Here is a 15,748-nt window from a genome sequence, read left to right as displayed (position 1 = left end):
GGCCTCCTTGCTCGCACATGCTTTTTCAGTTCTGCAAACAAATTTTCTATGGGATTGAGGTCAGTGCTTTGTGATGGCCACTCCAATACCATGACTTTGTTGCCTTTAAGCCATTTTGCCACAACTTTGGAAGTATGCTTGGGGTCATTGTCCATTTGGAAGACCCATTTGCGACCAAACTTTAACTTCCTGACTGATGTCTTGAGATGTTGCTTCAATATATCCACATAATTTTCCTGCCTCATGATGCCATCTATTTTGTGAAGTGCATCAGTCCCTCCTGCAGCAAAGCACCCCCACAACATGATCCTGCCACCCCCGTGCTTCACGGTTGGGATGGTGTTCTTCGGCTTGCAAGCATCCCCCTTGTTCCTCCAAACATAACGATGGTCGTTATGGCCAAACAGTTCTATTTTTGTTTTCAGACCAGAGGATAGTTCTCCAAAAAGTACGATCTTTGTCCCCATGTGCAGTTGCAAACCGTAGTCTGGCTTTTTTATGGCAGTTTTGGAGCAGTGGCTTCTTCCTTGCTGAGCGGCCTTTCAGGTTATGTCGATATAGGACTCGTTTTACTGTGGATATAGATACTTTTGTACCTGTTTCCTCCAGCATCTTCACAAGGTCCTTTGCTGTTGTTCTGGGATTGATTTGCACTTTTCACACCAAAGTACATTCACCTCTAGAAGACAGAACGCGTCTCCTTCCTGAGCGGTATGACGGCTGCTTGGTCCCATGGTGTTTATACTTGCGAAATATTGTTTGTATAGATGAACGTGGTAGCTTCAGGCGTTTGGAAATTGCTCCCAAGGATGAACCAGACTTGTGGAGGTCTACAATTTTTTCTGAGGTCTTGGCTGATTTCTTTAGATTTTCCCATGATGTCAAGCAAAGAGGCACTGAGTTTGAAGGTATGGCCTTGAAATACATCCACAGGTACACCTCCAATTGACTCAAATGATGTCAATCAGAAGCTTCTAAAGCCATGACATCATTTTCTGGAATTTTCCAAGCTGTTTAAAGGCACAGTCAACTTAGTGTATATAAACTTCTGACCCACTGGAATTGTGATACAGTGAATTATAAGTTAAATAATCTGTCTGTAAACAATTGTTGGAAAAATTACTTGTGTCACGCACAAAGTAGATGTCCTTACCGACTTGCCAAAACTATAGTTTGTTAACAATAATTTTGTGAAGTGGTTGAAAAACGAGTTTTAATGACTCCAACCTGAGTGCATGTAAACTTCCGACTTTAACTGTAGGTCTAAAACACCATCAACTCTTTACCAACTAACCAGCCAAAGCAGTGGCATGTTAAAATCCTGTCAAACAGTCAACGTGTGTTTGACACCATTCCACTAGAGACATTACCTCGAGCCCGTCCTCCCCAGTTAAGGTGCCACCAGCCTCCTGTGACACGTGTGTATACGTCAATCTTTCAGAGGGGTTTGGGGGTAAAATGGTAAAGTCAAATTTCCATTAGACCTTGTGTGCAATTGGATGAATGAAATGAATGAAATGATCGTAATGTTTAATATGAATATTACCATTATGTTCAAACTGGGGGGGGGGGGGGGGGGTTGCTACGGTTACAGGGTTACCGTTTTTATGAGAGAGGGAGAAGGAAAAAGGGAGAGAAAGATGGAGAACAGAGAGTTATGTAGAGTACAGTAGTAGATTAAATACAGGTCAGATGCACTGATACCTAAAGAGACTCTACAAAGAAAGGCTCTGATTGGCTCTGATATCTCTTTATAAAGAAAGGCTCTGATTGGCTCTGATATCTCTCTATAAAGAAAGGCTCTGATTGGCTCTGATATCTCTCTATAAAGAAAGGCTCTGATTGGCTCTGATATCTCTTTATAAAGAAAGCCTCTGATTGGCTCTGATATCTCTCTATAAAGAAAGGCTCTGATTGGTTCTGATATCTCTCTATAAAGAAAGGCTCTGATTGGCTCTGATATCACTCTATAAAGAAAGGCTCTGATTGGCTCTGATATCTCTCTATAAAGAAAGGCTCTGATTGGCTCTGATATCTCTCTATAAAGAAAGGCTCTGATTGGCTCTGATATCTCTTTATAAAGAAAGGCTCTGATTGGCTCTGATATCTCTTTATAAAGAAAGCCTCTGATTGGCTCTGATATCTCTCTATAAAGAAAGGCTCTGATTGGCTCTGATATCTCTCTATAAAGAAAGGCTCTGATTGGCTCTGATATCTCTCTATAAAGAAAGCCTCTGATTGGCTCTGATATCTTTCTATAAAGAAAGCCTCTGATTGGCTCTGATATCTCTCTATAAAGAAAGGCTCTGATTGGCTCTGATATCTCTCTATAAAGAAAGCCTCTGATTGGCTCTGATATCTCTCTATAAAGAAAGCCTCTGATTGGCTCTGATATCTCTCTATAAAGAAAGCCTCTGAGCCACGGGAGTCACATAATGCTGTATTGATATTTGTTGATGAGATATACTATACTCTGTTTTAACATCTTGTAGACTATACCCAGTAAACTGTTAGGCTTGTCCCACCACTCCCCTTCCTTTCTCCACTCCCCTTTCTTTCTCCACTCCTCCCTCACCCCTCTTTCCTCCACTCCTCCCTCACCCGTCTTTCCTCCACTCATCCACTCCTCCCTCACCCTCTTTTCTCCACTCCTCCCTCACCCCTCTTTCCTCCACTCCTCCCTCACCCCCTTAGGGTGGGGGAGGTAGGGTGGGGGAAGGGGTAGGGGAAGGGGTAGGGCAGCCTGGGACAGGATGGGGGAGGGAGGGTGGGGGAAGGGGGAGGGCAGCCTGGGACAGGTTGGGGGAGGGAGGGTGGGTTAAGGGGGATGGAGGGTGGGGGAAGGGGGAGGGCAGCCTGGGACAGGTTGGGGGAGGGAGGGTGGGGGAAGGGGGAGGACAGCCTGGGACAGGTTGGGGGAGGGAGGGTGGGGGAAGGGGGAGGGCAGCCTGGGACAGGTTGGGGGAGGGAGGGTGGGGGAAGGGGGAGGACAGCCTGGGACAGGTTGGGGGTGGGGGGTTCCTGGGATGGCAGAAGGGTAGAGGAGAGTAATAGGGAAGGGAGGGGGTCTCACCCCCCTCTCCCTCCCTCCTCCTCTACAGGTAATGAGCTGTAAATGATTGATGTTTCAGTGAACTGAGGCGTCTGTCTCTCTGACCAGTGTGCGTGTTTGTATATAAGAGAGAGTCATCCATCACTGACAACTGCTCAGTGGTGACACATGTTGATCACCCTCCAGGGTCAGCAGGGAAGAGGCTGACACAGGAGGAATCACAGCCCAGAATCAGAGCTTCTCTCTGGGGAACAGCTCCACTCCATCAAACTGTGGCTTCATGTCACTTCTACTCTAATGTGAGAACTCTCTCTCTACTCTAGTGTGAGAACTCTCTCTCTACTCTAATGTGAGAACTCTCTCTCTACTCTAATGTGAGAACTCTCTCTCTACTCTAATGTGAGAACTCTCTCTCTCTCTCTACTCTAGTGTGAGAACTCTCTCTCTACTCTAGTGTGAGAACTATCTCTCTACTCTAATGTGAGAACTCTCTCTCTCTCTCTCTACTCTAGTGTGAGAACTCTCTCTCTACTCTAATGTGAGAACTCTCTCTCTCTCCTCTAGTGTGAGAACTCTCTCTCTCTCTCTACTCTAGTGTGAGAACTCTCTCTCTCCTCTAGTGTGAGAACTCTCTCTCTCTACTCTAGTGTGAGAACTCTCTCTCTCTACTCTAATGTGAGAACTCTCTCTCTCTCTCTCCTCTAATGTGAGAACTCTCTCTCTCTCTCTCTCCTCTAATGTGAGAACTCTCTCTCTCTCTCTCTCCTCTAGTGCGAGAACTCTCTCTCTCTACTCTAATGTGAGAACTCTCTCTCTCTACTCTAATGTGAGAACTCTCTCTCTCTCTCTCCTCTAATGTGAGAACTCTCTCTCTCTCTCTACTCTAATAAGAGAACTCTCTCTCTCTACTCTAATGTGAGAACTCTCTCTCTACTCTAATGTGAGAACTCTCTCTCTCCTCTAATGTGAGAACTCTCTCTCTACTCTAGTGTGAGAACTCTCTCTCTCTCTCTCTACTCTAGTGTGAGAACTCTCTCTCTCCTCTAGTGTGAGAACTCTCTCTACTCTAATGTGAGAACTCTCTCTCTCTCTCTCTCTCTCTCTCTCTCTCTCTCTCTCTCTACTCTAATGTGAGAACTCTCTCTCTCTCTACTCTAGTGTGAGAACTCTCTCTCTCTCTACTCTAATGTGAGAACTATCTCTCTCCTCTAGTGTGAGAACTGTCTCTCTCTCTCCTCTAGTGTGAGAACTCTCTCTCTACTCTAGTGTGAGAACTCTCTCTCTCTCTCTCTCCTCTAGTGTGAGAACTCTCTCTCTCTCTCTCCTCTAGTGTGAGAACTCTCTCTCTCTCTCTCTCCTCTAGTGTGAGAACTCTCTCTCTCTCTCTCGCTCTCCTCTAGTGTGAGAACTCTCTCTCTCTCTCTCCTCTAGTGTGAGAACTCTCTCTCTACTCTAGTGTGAGAACTCTCTCTCTACTCTAGTGTGATAACTCTCTCTCTCTCTCTACTCTAATGTGAGAACTCTCTCTCTACTCTAGTGTGAGAACTCTCTCTCTCCTCTAGTGTGAGAACTCTCTTTCTCCTCTAGTGTGAGAACTCTCTCTCTCCTCTAATGTGAGAACTCTCTCTCTCATCTAGTGTGAGAACTCTCTCTCTCCTCTAGTGTGAGAACTCTCTCTCTCCTCTAGTGTGAGAACTCTCTCTCTCCTCTAGTGTGAGAACTCTCTCTCTACTCTAATGTGAGAACTCTCTCTCTCTCTCTCTACTCTAATGTGAGAACTCTCTCTCTCTCTACTCTAATGTGATAACTCTCTCTCTCTCTCTCTACTCGAATGTGAGAACTCTCTCTCTCTACTCTAATGTGAGAACTCTCTCTCTCCTCTAGTGTGAGAACTCTCTCTCTACTCTAGTGTGAGAACTCTCTCTCTCTCTCTCTCTACTCTAGTGTGAGAACTCTCTCTCTCCTCAAGTGTGAGAACACTCTCTCTCCTCAAGTGTGAGAACTCTCTCTCTACTCTAGTGTGAGAACTCTCTCTCTACTCTAGTGTGAGAACTCTCTCTCTACTCTAGTGTGAGAACTCTCACTCTCTCTCTCTCTCCTCTAATGTGAGAACTCTCTCTCTACTCTAATGTGAGAACTCTCTCTCTCTACTCTAATGTGAGAACTCTCTCTCTCTACTCTAATGTGAGAACTCTCTCTCTCCTCTAATGTGAGAACTCTCTCTCTACTCTAGTGTGAGAACTCTCTCTCTCTCTCTACTCTAGTGTGAGAACTCTCTCTCTCTCTCTCTCTACTCTAGTGTGAGAACTCTCTCTCTCCTCAAGTGTGAGAACACTCTCTCTCCTCAAGTGTGAGAACTCTCTCTCTACTCTAGTGTGAGAACTCTCTCTCTACTCTAGTGTGAGAACTCTCTCTCTACTCTAGTGTGAGAACTCTCACTCTCTCTCTCTCCTCTAATGTGAGAACTCTCTCTCTACTCTAATGTGAGAACTCTCTCTCTCTACTCTAATGTGAGAACTCTCTCTCTCTACTCTAATGTGAGAACTCTCTCTCTCCTCTAATGTGAGAACTCTCTCTCTACTCTAGTGTGAGAACTCTCTCTCTCTCTCTACTCTAGTGTGAGAACTCTCTCTCTCCTCTAATGTGAGAACTCTCTCTCTACTCTAGTGTGAGAACTCTCTCTCTCCTCTAGTGTGAGAACTCTCTCTCTCCTCTAGTGTGAGAACTCTCTCTCTCTCTCTCTACTCTAATGTGATAACTCTCTCTCTCTCTACTCGAATGTGAGAACTCTCTCTCTACTCTATTGTGAGAACTCTCTCTCTCTCTCTACTCTAGTGTGAGAACACTCTCTCTCCTCTAGTGTGAGAACTCTCTCTCTACTCTAGTGTGAGAACTCTCTCTCTACTCTAGTGTGAGAACTCTCTCTCTACTCTAATGTGAGAACTCTCTCTCTCCTCTAGTGTGAGAACTCTCTCTCTCCTCTAGTGTGAGAACTCTCTCTCTCTCTCTCCTCTAGTGTGAGAACTCTCTCTCTCTCTCTCTCCTCTAGTGTGAGAACTCTCTCTCTCTCTACTCTAATGTGAGAACTCTCTCTCTCTCTACTCTAATGTGAGAACTCTCTCTCTCTACTCTAATGTGAGAACTCTCTCTCTCTCCTCTAATGTGAGAACTCTCTCTCTCTCTAATTTAAGGGTTGGCATGGGAAACAAGTGAAAGCAAGTGAAATAGATATTCAACAAATTGTGAAATAAACAAACAAAAATGAACAGTAAACATTACCCTCACAAAGGTTCCAAAAGAATGAAGACATTTCACATCTCATATTATGTCTACATTATATATCATGTTGTAATGATGTGCAAATAGTTAAAGTACAAAAGGGAAAATAAGTAAGCATAAATATGGGTTGTGTTTACAATGGTGTTTGTTCTTCACTGGTTGCCCTTTTCTTGTGGCAACAGGTCACACATCTTGCTGCTGTGATGGAACACTGTGGTATTTCACCCAGTAGATATGGGAGTTTATCAAAATTGATTTTGTTTTCGAATTCTTTGTGGATCTGTGTAATCTGAGGGAAATATGTGTCTCTAATATGGTCATACATTGGGCAGGAGGTTAGGAAGTGCAGCTCAGTTTCCACCTCATTTTGTGGGCAGTGTGCACATAGCCTGTCTTCTCTTGAGAGCCAGGTCTGCTTACGGCGCCTTTCTCAATAGCAAGGCTATGCTCACTGAGTCTGTACATAATCTGTTATGCTGGTGAATGAGGACCCAAAAGCGACGTAATAGAAACAGAGTCTTTATTCCAGTCTTAAACAAACAATGATTCTCCTGGATATTATCAAAGGTAAATCCAAAACAGGAAACTGAAATCCTCTCGTCAGTAGAGAGGAACGACTGGAGACGCGACCACAGACTGCAGGTCGCTTCAGGAAGGCACAGACCGTAGCTGACATAGACACCTGCTCACACGCAGCATCTGAAGAAGGCAAAAACACGACAGGGCGGCACAAGGACACAGAACAGCAAACATCAAACAAGAATCCGACAAGGACAGAAGCGGAAGACAGAGGGAGAAATAGGGACTCTAATCAGAGGGTAAAATAGGGGACAGGTGTGAAAGAGTAACTGAGGTAGTTAGGAAAATGGGAAACAGCTGGGAGCAGGAACGGAACGATAGAGAGAGAGAGCGAGAGAGGGAGAGAGGGAGGGGGAGAGAGAGGGATAGAAAGAGGGAAAGAACCTAATAAGACCAGCAGAGGGAAGCACAGGGACAAGACATGATGATCAATGACAAAACATGACAGTACCCCCCCACTCACCGAGCGCCTCCTGGCGCACTCGAGGAGGAACCCTGGCGGCAACGAAGGAAATCATCAATCAACGAACGGTCCAGCACGTCCCGAGATGGAACCCAACTCCTCTCCTCAGGACCGTAACCCTCCCAATCTACTAAGTACTGGTGACCACGTCCCCGAGAACGCATGTCCATGATCTTCCGTACCTTGTAAATAGGTGCGCCCTCGACAAGGACGGGGGGGGGGGAGGGAAGACGAACGGGGGCGCGAAGAAAAGGCTTGACACAGGAGACATGGAAGACAGGGTGGACGCGACGAAGATGTCGCGGAAGAAGCAGTCGCACAGCGACAGGATTGACGACCTGAGAGACACGGAACGGACCAATGAACCGCGGAGTCAACTTGCGAGAAGCTGTCGTAAGGGGAAGGTTACGAGTGGAAAGCCACACTCTCTGACCGCGACAATACCTAGGACTCTTAATCCTACGTTTATTGGCGGCTCTCACAGTCTGCGCCCTGTAACGGCAAAGTGCAGACCTGACCCTCCTCCAGGTGCGCTCACAACGTTGGACAAAAGCCTGAGCGGAGGGAACGCTGGACTCGGCGAGCTGGGACGAGAACAGAGGAGGCTGGTACCCAAGACTACTCTGAAACGGAGATAGCCCGGTAGCAGACGAAGGAAGCGAGTTGTGGGCGTACTCAGCCCAGGGGAGCTGTTCTGCCCAAGACGCAGGGTTTCGAAACGAAAGGCTGCGTAATATGCGACCAATCGACTGATTGGCCCTCTCTGCTTGACCGTTAGACTGGGGATGAAACCCGGAAGAGAGACTGACGGAAGCACCGATCAACCGACAGAACTCCCTCCAAAACTGTGACGTGAATTGCGGGCCTCTGTCTGAAACGGCGTCTAACGGGAGGCCATGAATTCTGAACACATTCTCAATGATGATTTGTGCCGTCTCCTTAGCGGAAGGAAGCTTAGCGAGGGGAATGAAATGTGCCGCCTTAGAGAACCTATCGATAACCGTAAGAATCACAGTCTTCCCCGCAGACGAAGGCAGACCGGTAATAAAGTCTAAGGCGATGTGAGACCATGGTCGAGAAGGAATGGGAAGCGGTCTGAGACGACCGGCAGGAGGAGAGTTACCCGACTTAGTCTGCGCGCTGTCCGAACAAGCAGCCACGAAACGGCGCGTGTCCCGCTCCTGAGTAGGCCACCAAAACCGCTGGCGAATAGAAGCAAGCGTACCCCGAACGCCGGGGTGGCCAGCTAACTTGGCAGAGTGAGCCCACTGAAGAACAGCCAGACGAGTAGAGACAGGAACGAACAGAAGGTTACTAGGACAAGCGCGCGGCGACGCAGTGTGAGTGAGTGCTTGCTTTACCTGTCTCTCAATTCCCCAGACAGTCAACCCGACAACACGCCCTTCAGGGAGAATCCCCTCGGGGTCGGTAGAAGCCACAGAAGAACTAAAGAGACGGGATAAGGCATCAGGCTTGGTGTTCTTATTTCCCGGGCGATAGGAAATCACGAACTCGAAACGCGCGAAAAACAACGCCCAACGAGCTTGACGAGCATTAAGTCGTTTGGCAGAACGGATGTACTCAAGGTTCTTATGGTCAGTCCAAACGACAAAAGGGACGGTCGCCCCCTCCAACCACTGTCGCCATTCGCCTATGGCTAAGCGGATGGCGAGCAGTTCGCGGTTACCCACATCGTAGTTGCGTTCCGATGGCGACAGGCGATGAGAAAAGTAAGCGCAAGGATGGACCTTATCGTCAGAATGGAAGCGCTGGGACAGAATGGCTCCCACGCCCACCTCTGAAGCGTCAACCTCGACAATGAATTGTTTAGTGACGTCAGGAGTAACAAGGATAGGGGCGGATGTAAAACGCTTCTTGAGGAGATCAAAAGCTCCCTGGGCGGAACCGGACCACTTAAAGCAAGTCTTGACAGAAGTCAGAGCTGTGAGAGGGGCAGCCACTTGACCGAAATTACGAATGAAACGCCGATAGAAATTAGCGAAACCGAGAAAGCGCTGCAACTCGACACGTGACTTAGGGACGGGCCAATCGCTGACAGCCTGGACCTTAGCGGGATCCATCTGAATGCCTTCAGCGGAAATAACAGAACCGAGAAATGTGACAGAGGAGACATGAAAGGCGCACTTCTCAGCCTTCACGTAGAGACAATTCTCTAAAAGGCGCTGGAGTACACGTCGAACGTGCTGAACATGAATCTCGAGAGACGGTGAAAAAATCAGGATATCGTCAAGGTAAACGAAAACAAAGATGTTCAGCATGTCTCTCAGTACATCATTAACTAATGCCTGAAAGACAGCTGGAGCATTAGCGAGACCGAACGGCAGAACCCGGTATTCAAAATGCCCTAACGGAGTGTTAAACGCCGTTTTCCACTCGTCCCCCTCTCTGATGCGCACGAGATGGTAAGCGTTGCGAAGGTCCAACTTAGTAAAGAACCTGGCTCCCTGCAGAATCTCGAAGGCTGACGACATAAGGGGAAGCGGATAACGATTCTTAACCGTTATGTCATTCAGCCCTCGATAATCCACGCAGGGGCGCAGAGTACCGTCCTTCTTCTTAACAAAGAAAAACCCCGCTCCGGCGGGAGAGGAAGAAGGCACCACGGTACCGGCGTCGAGAGAAACAGACAGATAATCCTCGAGAGCCTTACGTTCGGGAGCCGACAGAGAGTATAGTCTACCCCGAGGGGGAGTGGTCCCCGGAAAGAGATCAATACAACAATCATACGACCGGTGAGGAGGAAGAGAGTTGGCTCTGGACCGACTGAAGACCGTGCGCAGATCATGATATTCCTCCGGCACTCCTGTCAAATCACCAGGTTCCTCCTGAGTAGAGGGGACAGAAGAAACAGGAGGAATAGCAGACATTAAACACTTCACATGACAAGAAACGTTCCAGGATAGGATAGAATTACTAGACCAATTAATAGAAGGATTATGACATACTAGCCAGGGATGACCCAAAACAACAGGTGTAAAAGGTGAACGAAAAATCAAAAAGGAAATGGTCTCACTGTGGTTACCAGATACTGTGAGGGTTAAAGGTAGTGTCTCACATCTGATACTGGGGAGAAGACTACCATCTAAGGCGAACATGGGCGTGGGCGTTCCTAACTGTCTGAGAGGAATGTCATGTTTCCGAGCCCATGCTTCGTCCATAAAACAACCCTCAGCCCCAGAGTCTATCAAGGCACTGCAGGAAGCAGCCGAACCGGTCCAGCGTAGATGGACCGACAAGGTAGTACAGGATCTTGATGGAGAGACTTGAGTAGTAGCGCTCACCAGTAGCCCTCCGCTTACTGATGAGCTCTGGCTTTTACTGGACATGACATGACAAAATGTCCAGCAGAACCGCAATAGAGGCAAAGGCGGTTGGTGATTCTCCGTTCCCTCTCCTTAGTCGAGATGCGAATACCTCCCAGCTGCATGGGCTCAGTCTCTGAGCCGGTGGGAGGAGATGGTTGAGAAGCGGAGAGGGGAAACACCGTTAACGCGAGCTCTCTTCCACGAGCTCGGTGACGAAGATCTACCCGTCGTTCTATGCGGATGGCGAGTGCAATCAAAGAGTCCACGCTGGAAGGAACCTCCCGGGAGAGAATCTCATCCTTAACCTCAGCGTGGAGTCCCTCCAGAAAACGAGCGAGCAACGCCGGCTCGTTCCAGTCACTGGAGGCAGCAAGAGTGCGAAACTCTATAGAGTAATCCGTTATGGATCGATCACCTTGACATAGGGAAGCCAGGGCCCTGGAAGCCTCCTTCCCAAAAACTGAACGATCAAAAACCCGTATCATCTCCTCTTTAAAGTTCTGATAATCGTTAGAACACTCAGCCCCTGCCTCCCAGATAGCTGTGCCCCACTCCCGAGCCCGACCAGTAAGGAGTGATATGACGTAAGCGATCCGAGCTCTCTCTCTTGAGTACGTGTTGGGCTGGAGAGAGAACACAATATCACACTGGGTGAGAAAGGAGCGACACTCAGTGGGCTGCCCAGAGTAACATGGTGGGTTATTAACCCTAGGTTCCGGAGACTCGGAAGACCAGGAAGTAGCTGGTGGCACGAGACGAAGACTCTGAAACTGTCCAGAGAGATCGGAGACCTGAGCGGCCAGGGTCTCAACGGTATGACGAGCAGCAAACAACTCCTGCTCGTGTCTGCCGAGCATTGCTCCCTGGAACTCGACGGCAGTGTTGAGAGAATCCATAGTCGCTGGGTCCATCTTGGTCGGATTCTTCTGTTATGCTGGTGAATGAGGACCCAAAAGCGACGTAATAGAAACAGAGTCTTTATTCCAGTCTTAAACAAACAATGATTCTCCTGGATATTATCAAAGGTAAATCCAAAACAGGAAACTGAAATCCTCTCGTCAGTAGAGAGGAACGACTGGAGACGCGACCACAGACTGCAGGTCGCTTCAGGAAGGCACAGACCGTAGCTGACATAGACACCTGCTCACACGCAGCATCTGAAGAAGGCAAAAACACGACAGGGCGGCACAAGGACACAGAACAGCAAACATCAAACAAGAATCCGACAAGGACAGAAGCGGAAGACAGAGGGAGAAATAGGGACTCTAATCAGAGGGTAAAATAGGGGACAGGTGTGAAAGAGTAACTGAGGTAGTTAGGAAAATGGGAAACAGCTGGGAGCAGGAACGGAACGATAGAGAGAGAGAGCGAGAGAGGGAGAGAGGGAGGGGGAGAGAGAGGGATAGAAAGAGGGAAAGAACCTAATAAGACCAGCAGAGGGAAGCACAGGGACAAGACATGATGATCAATGACAAAACATGACATAATCAAAGCTTTCTTTAAGTTTGGGTCAGTCACAGTGGTCAGGTATTCTGCCACTGTGTACTCTCTGTTAAGGGCCAAATAGCATTCTAGTTTGCTCAGTTTTTTCGTTAGTTCTTTCCAATGTGTCAAGTAATTATCTTTTTATTTTCTCATCATTTGGTTGGGTCTGTTTGGTTTGGTTGGGTGTGTTTGTGAACAGAGCCCCAGGACCAGCTTGCCTCTCTCTCTCTCTCTCTCTCTCTCTCTCTCTCTCTCTCTCTCTCTCAATTCAATTCAAGGGGCTTTATTGGCATGGGAAACATGTGTTAACATTGCCAAAGCAAGTGAGGTAGATATTATACAAAAGTGAAATAAACAATAAAAATTAACAGTAAACGTTACACATACAGAAGTTTCAAAACAATAAAGACATTACAAATGTCATATTATATAGATACAGTGCTGTAACAATGTACAAATGGTTAAAGTACACAAGGGAAAATAAATAAGCATAAATATAAATACATCTCTCTCTCTCTCTCTCTCTCTCTCTCTCTCTCTCTCTCTCTCTCTCTCTCTCTCTCTCTCTCTCTCTCTCTCTCAGAATGGCTGTACAGGTCACCAACCCCCCCGCCCCCTGCACCCCATCCCCCTATCCTCCTCCCCCTTCCCCCTCTATAGTAGCATTACAATAGAACTAGTGTCCCTCTCACCTCCCTCTAAAGTAAGTAAGAATGCCCCTCTCATTTCAGTCTGTCCCTGATAACATCTGTGATGGGGGTAGGAAATGGCAGAGGGGTGGGGGGGGGGGGTCTCTCTAAATAACCTGACTTCCAGCAGTGTGTGTGTGTGTGTGTGTGTGTGTGTGTGTGTGTGTGTGTGTGTGTGTGTGTGTGTGTGTGTGTGTGTGTGTGTGTGTGTGTGTGTGTGTGTGTGTGTGTGTGTGTGTTTGACTGTGTGAATATGTAAACGGACAATGATGATGAGTACTCAGGCTCTTGGTTTGAGGGGGACTGATTTGAAGCCACTCACAACATACAAGATAAAAAGGAGATAGACGAGGCCTGTAGGGGATTTGAAAGAGAGAGAGACACAGAGAGAAAGAGAGAGAAAGAGAGAGAGAGAGAGAGAGTGTCACGCCCTGGCCTTAGTATTCTTTGTTTTCTTTATGTTTTTTAGTTAGGTCAGGGTGTGACATGGGGAATGTATGTGTTTTGTAGTGTCTAGGGGTGTTGTATGTGTATGGGGCAGAATAGAGTGTAGTTGTCTAGTTGTGTCTATGGCTGCCTAGATTGGTTCTCAATCAGAGACAGCTGTCATTCATTGTCTCTGATTGGGAGCCATATTTAAGGCAGCCATAGGCAGTAGGCTTTTGTGGGTAGTTGTCTATGTCTATGTTCTATGTTGCATGTGTGCACTTAGTTCAGGTTTAGCTTCACGTTTGTTTTGTTCATTTTGTAAGTGTTTGTTTTTCCTTCATTAAAAGAAGATGTATTTTGCACACGCTGCGCCTTGGTCCACTCTCTCTCAGGAAGACGATCGTGACAGAGAGAGAGAGAGAGAGAGAGTCTACCTCACTTGCTTTGGCAATGTTAACACATGTTTCCCATGCCAATAAAGCCCCTTGAATTGAATTGAATTGAATTGAGAGAGAGAGAGAGAGAGAGAGAAGGTATGTCAGTAGGGTGAGAGGTGAAGAATGAGCCTTAGTAGAAGTTAACTTCTAGTTCCTCCCAAACCCGCATCCGGGAGCACCCCCACCAGTAAAAAAGCTGACTAGCATAGCCTAGCATAGCGTCACAAGTAAATACTAGCATCTAAATATCATTAAATCACAAATCCAAGACACCAGATGAAAGATACACTTCTTGTGAATCCAGCCATCATTTCTGATTTTTAAAATGTTTTACAGGGAAGACACAATATGTAAATCTATTAGCTAACCACGTTAGCAAAAGACACCATTTTTTTTACTCCACCAGTTTTTTACTCCATCAGTAGCTATCACAAATTCGACCAAATAAAGATATAAATAGCCACTAACCAAGAAACAAATTCATCAGATGACAGTCTGATAACATATTTATTGTATAGCATATGTTTTGTTAGAAAAATTTGCATATTTCAGGTATAAATCATAGTTTACCATTGCAGCCACCATCACAACTCGACTAGAATAACTACAGAGAGCAACGTGTATTACCTAATTACTCATCATAAAACATTTCTTAAAAATACACAGCGTACAGCAATTGAAAGACACAGATCTTGTGAATCCAGACAATATTTCAGATTTTCTAAGTGTTTTACAGCGAAAACACAATATAGCGTTATATTAGCTTAGCACAGTAGCAAACCACACAACAGCATTGATTCCAGCCAAACATAGCGATAACGTATTCACCACCAAAATATATTAATTTTTTCACTAACCTTCTCAGAATTCTTCAGATGACAGTCCTGTAACATCATATTACACAATGCATATAGAGTTTGTTCGAAAATGTGCATATTTAGCGGCACAAATCGTGGTTATACAATGAGAAAAGTTGCCAAGCTGCCCAGAAAATGTCGGGCGCCATCTTGGAGAGTCACCTATTCTAATCAATAAATAATCATAAACTTGACAAAAAAATACAGGGTGGACAGCAAATGAAAGACAAATTAGTTCTTAATGCAATCGCTTTGTAACATTTTTAAAATTAACGTTATTGCGCAATACAGCGTGCGCTAAAGCAAGGCTACACTGAAATTAATGGCGGCTTATGCATTTAACATTTTTCAACAGAACAACGATTTATCAGCATAAATAGTTGTTACTTTTTGATGACCTCCCATCAGAATCTTGGGAAAGGTGTCCTTTGTCCAGAACAATCGTCTTTTGGTTGAAAGCTGTCCTCTTGTCCTGTCGAAATAGCCGCTAACGTTCGGCATGTGCCGGAAAGGTGTCCAACTCTTGAAAGCGCATCACAAAGAAATGCCAGAAAATCGCAATAAACTGATATAAATTGCTATAAGTCGGTTTAAATTAACTACCTTATGATATCTTTAACAACTATAACGAATAAAAACATGACCGGAGATATAGAACTGGCAAAACGAAAGCTTGGCAGGAGGCCACTCTGATGTCCCTACTGCGCCAGGCGCAATGTTGAAAAGGACGGTACTTCCGCTCCAGGGTCTTATATAAGGTCCCAGATTGCGCAATCCACTCCATTCAAATTTTCCCCGCTTACTGACATCTAGAGGAAGACGTATGCAGTGCATGTAGCCCGATGGCTTACATGGGGACTTATAAACTGACCTCAGAACAGGGACCTCGATTTCTGAAATCTCACTCCCTGACAGGAAAAGTGCTGCAGAATGAGTTCTGTTTCACTCAGAGAAATAATTCAAACGGTTTTAGAAACTAGAGAGTGTTTTCTATCCAATAGTAATAATAATATGCATATTGTACGAGCAAGAATTGAGTACGAGGCAGTTTAATTTGGGAACACATTTTTCCAAAGTCGAAATAGCACCCCCCATAGGCTCAAGAGGTTTTAAGGCAATAAATATAATTTTCTTTGGAAAAGTCCAAACAAA

This window comes from Salvelinus namaycush, chromosome 27, assembly GCF_016432855.1.
Source record: "Salvelinus namaycush isolate Seneca chromosome 27, SaNama_1.0, whole genome shotgun sequence".
Taxonomy (NCBI): Eukaryota; Metazoa; Chordata; class Actinopteri; order Salmoniformes; family Salmonidae; genus Salvelinus; species Salvelinus namaycush.
The sequence above is the reverse complement of the archived record's forward strand: the minus strand, read 5'-3'. Positions refer to the sequence as shown.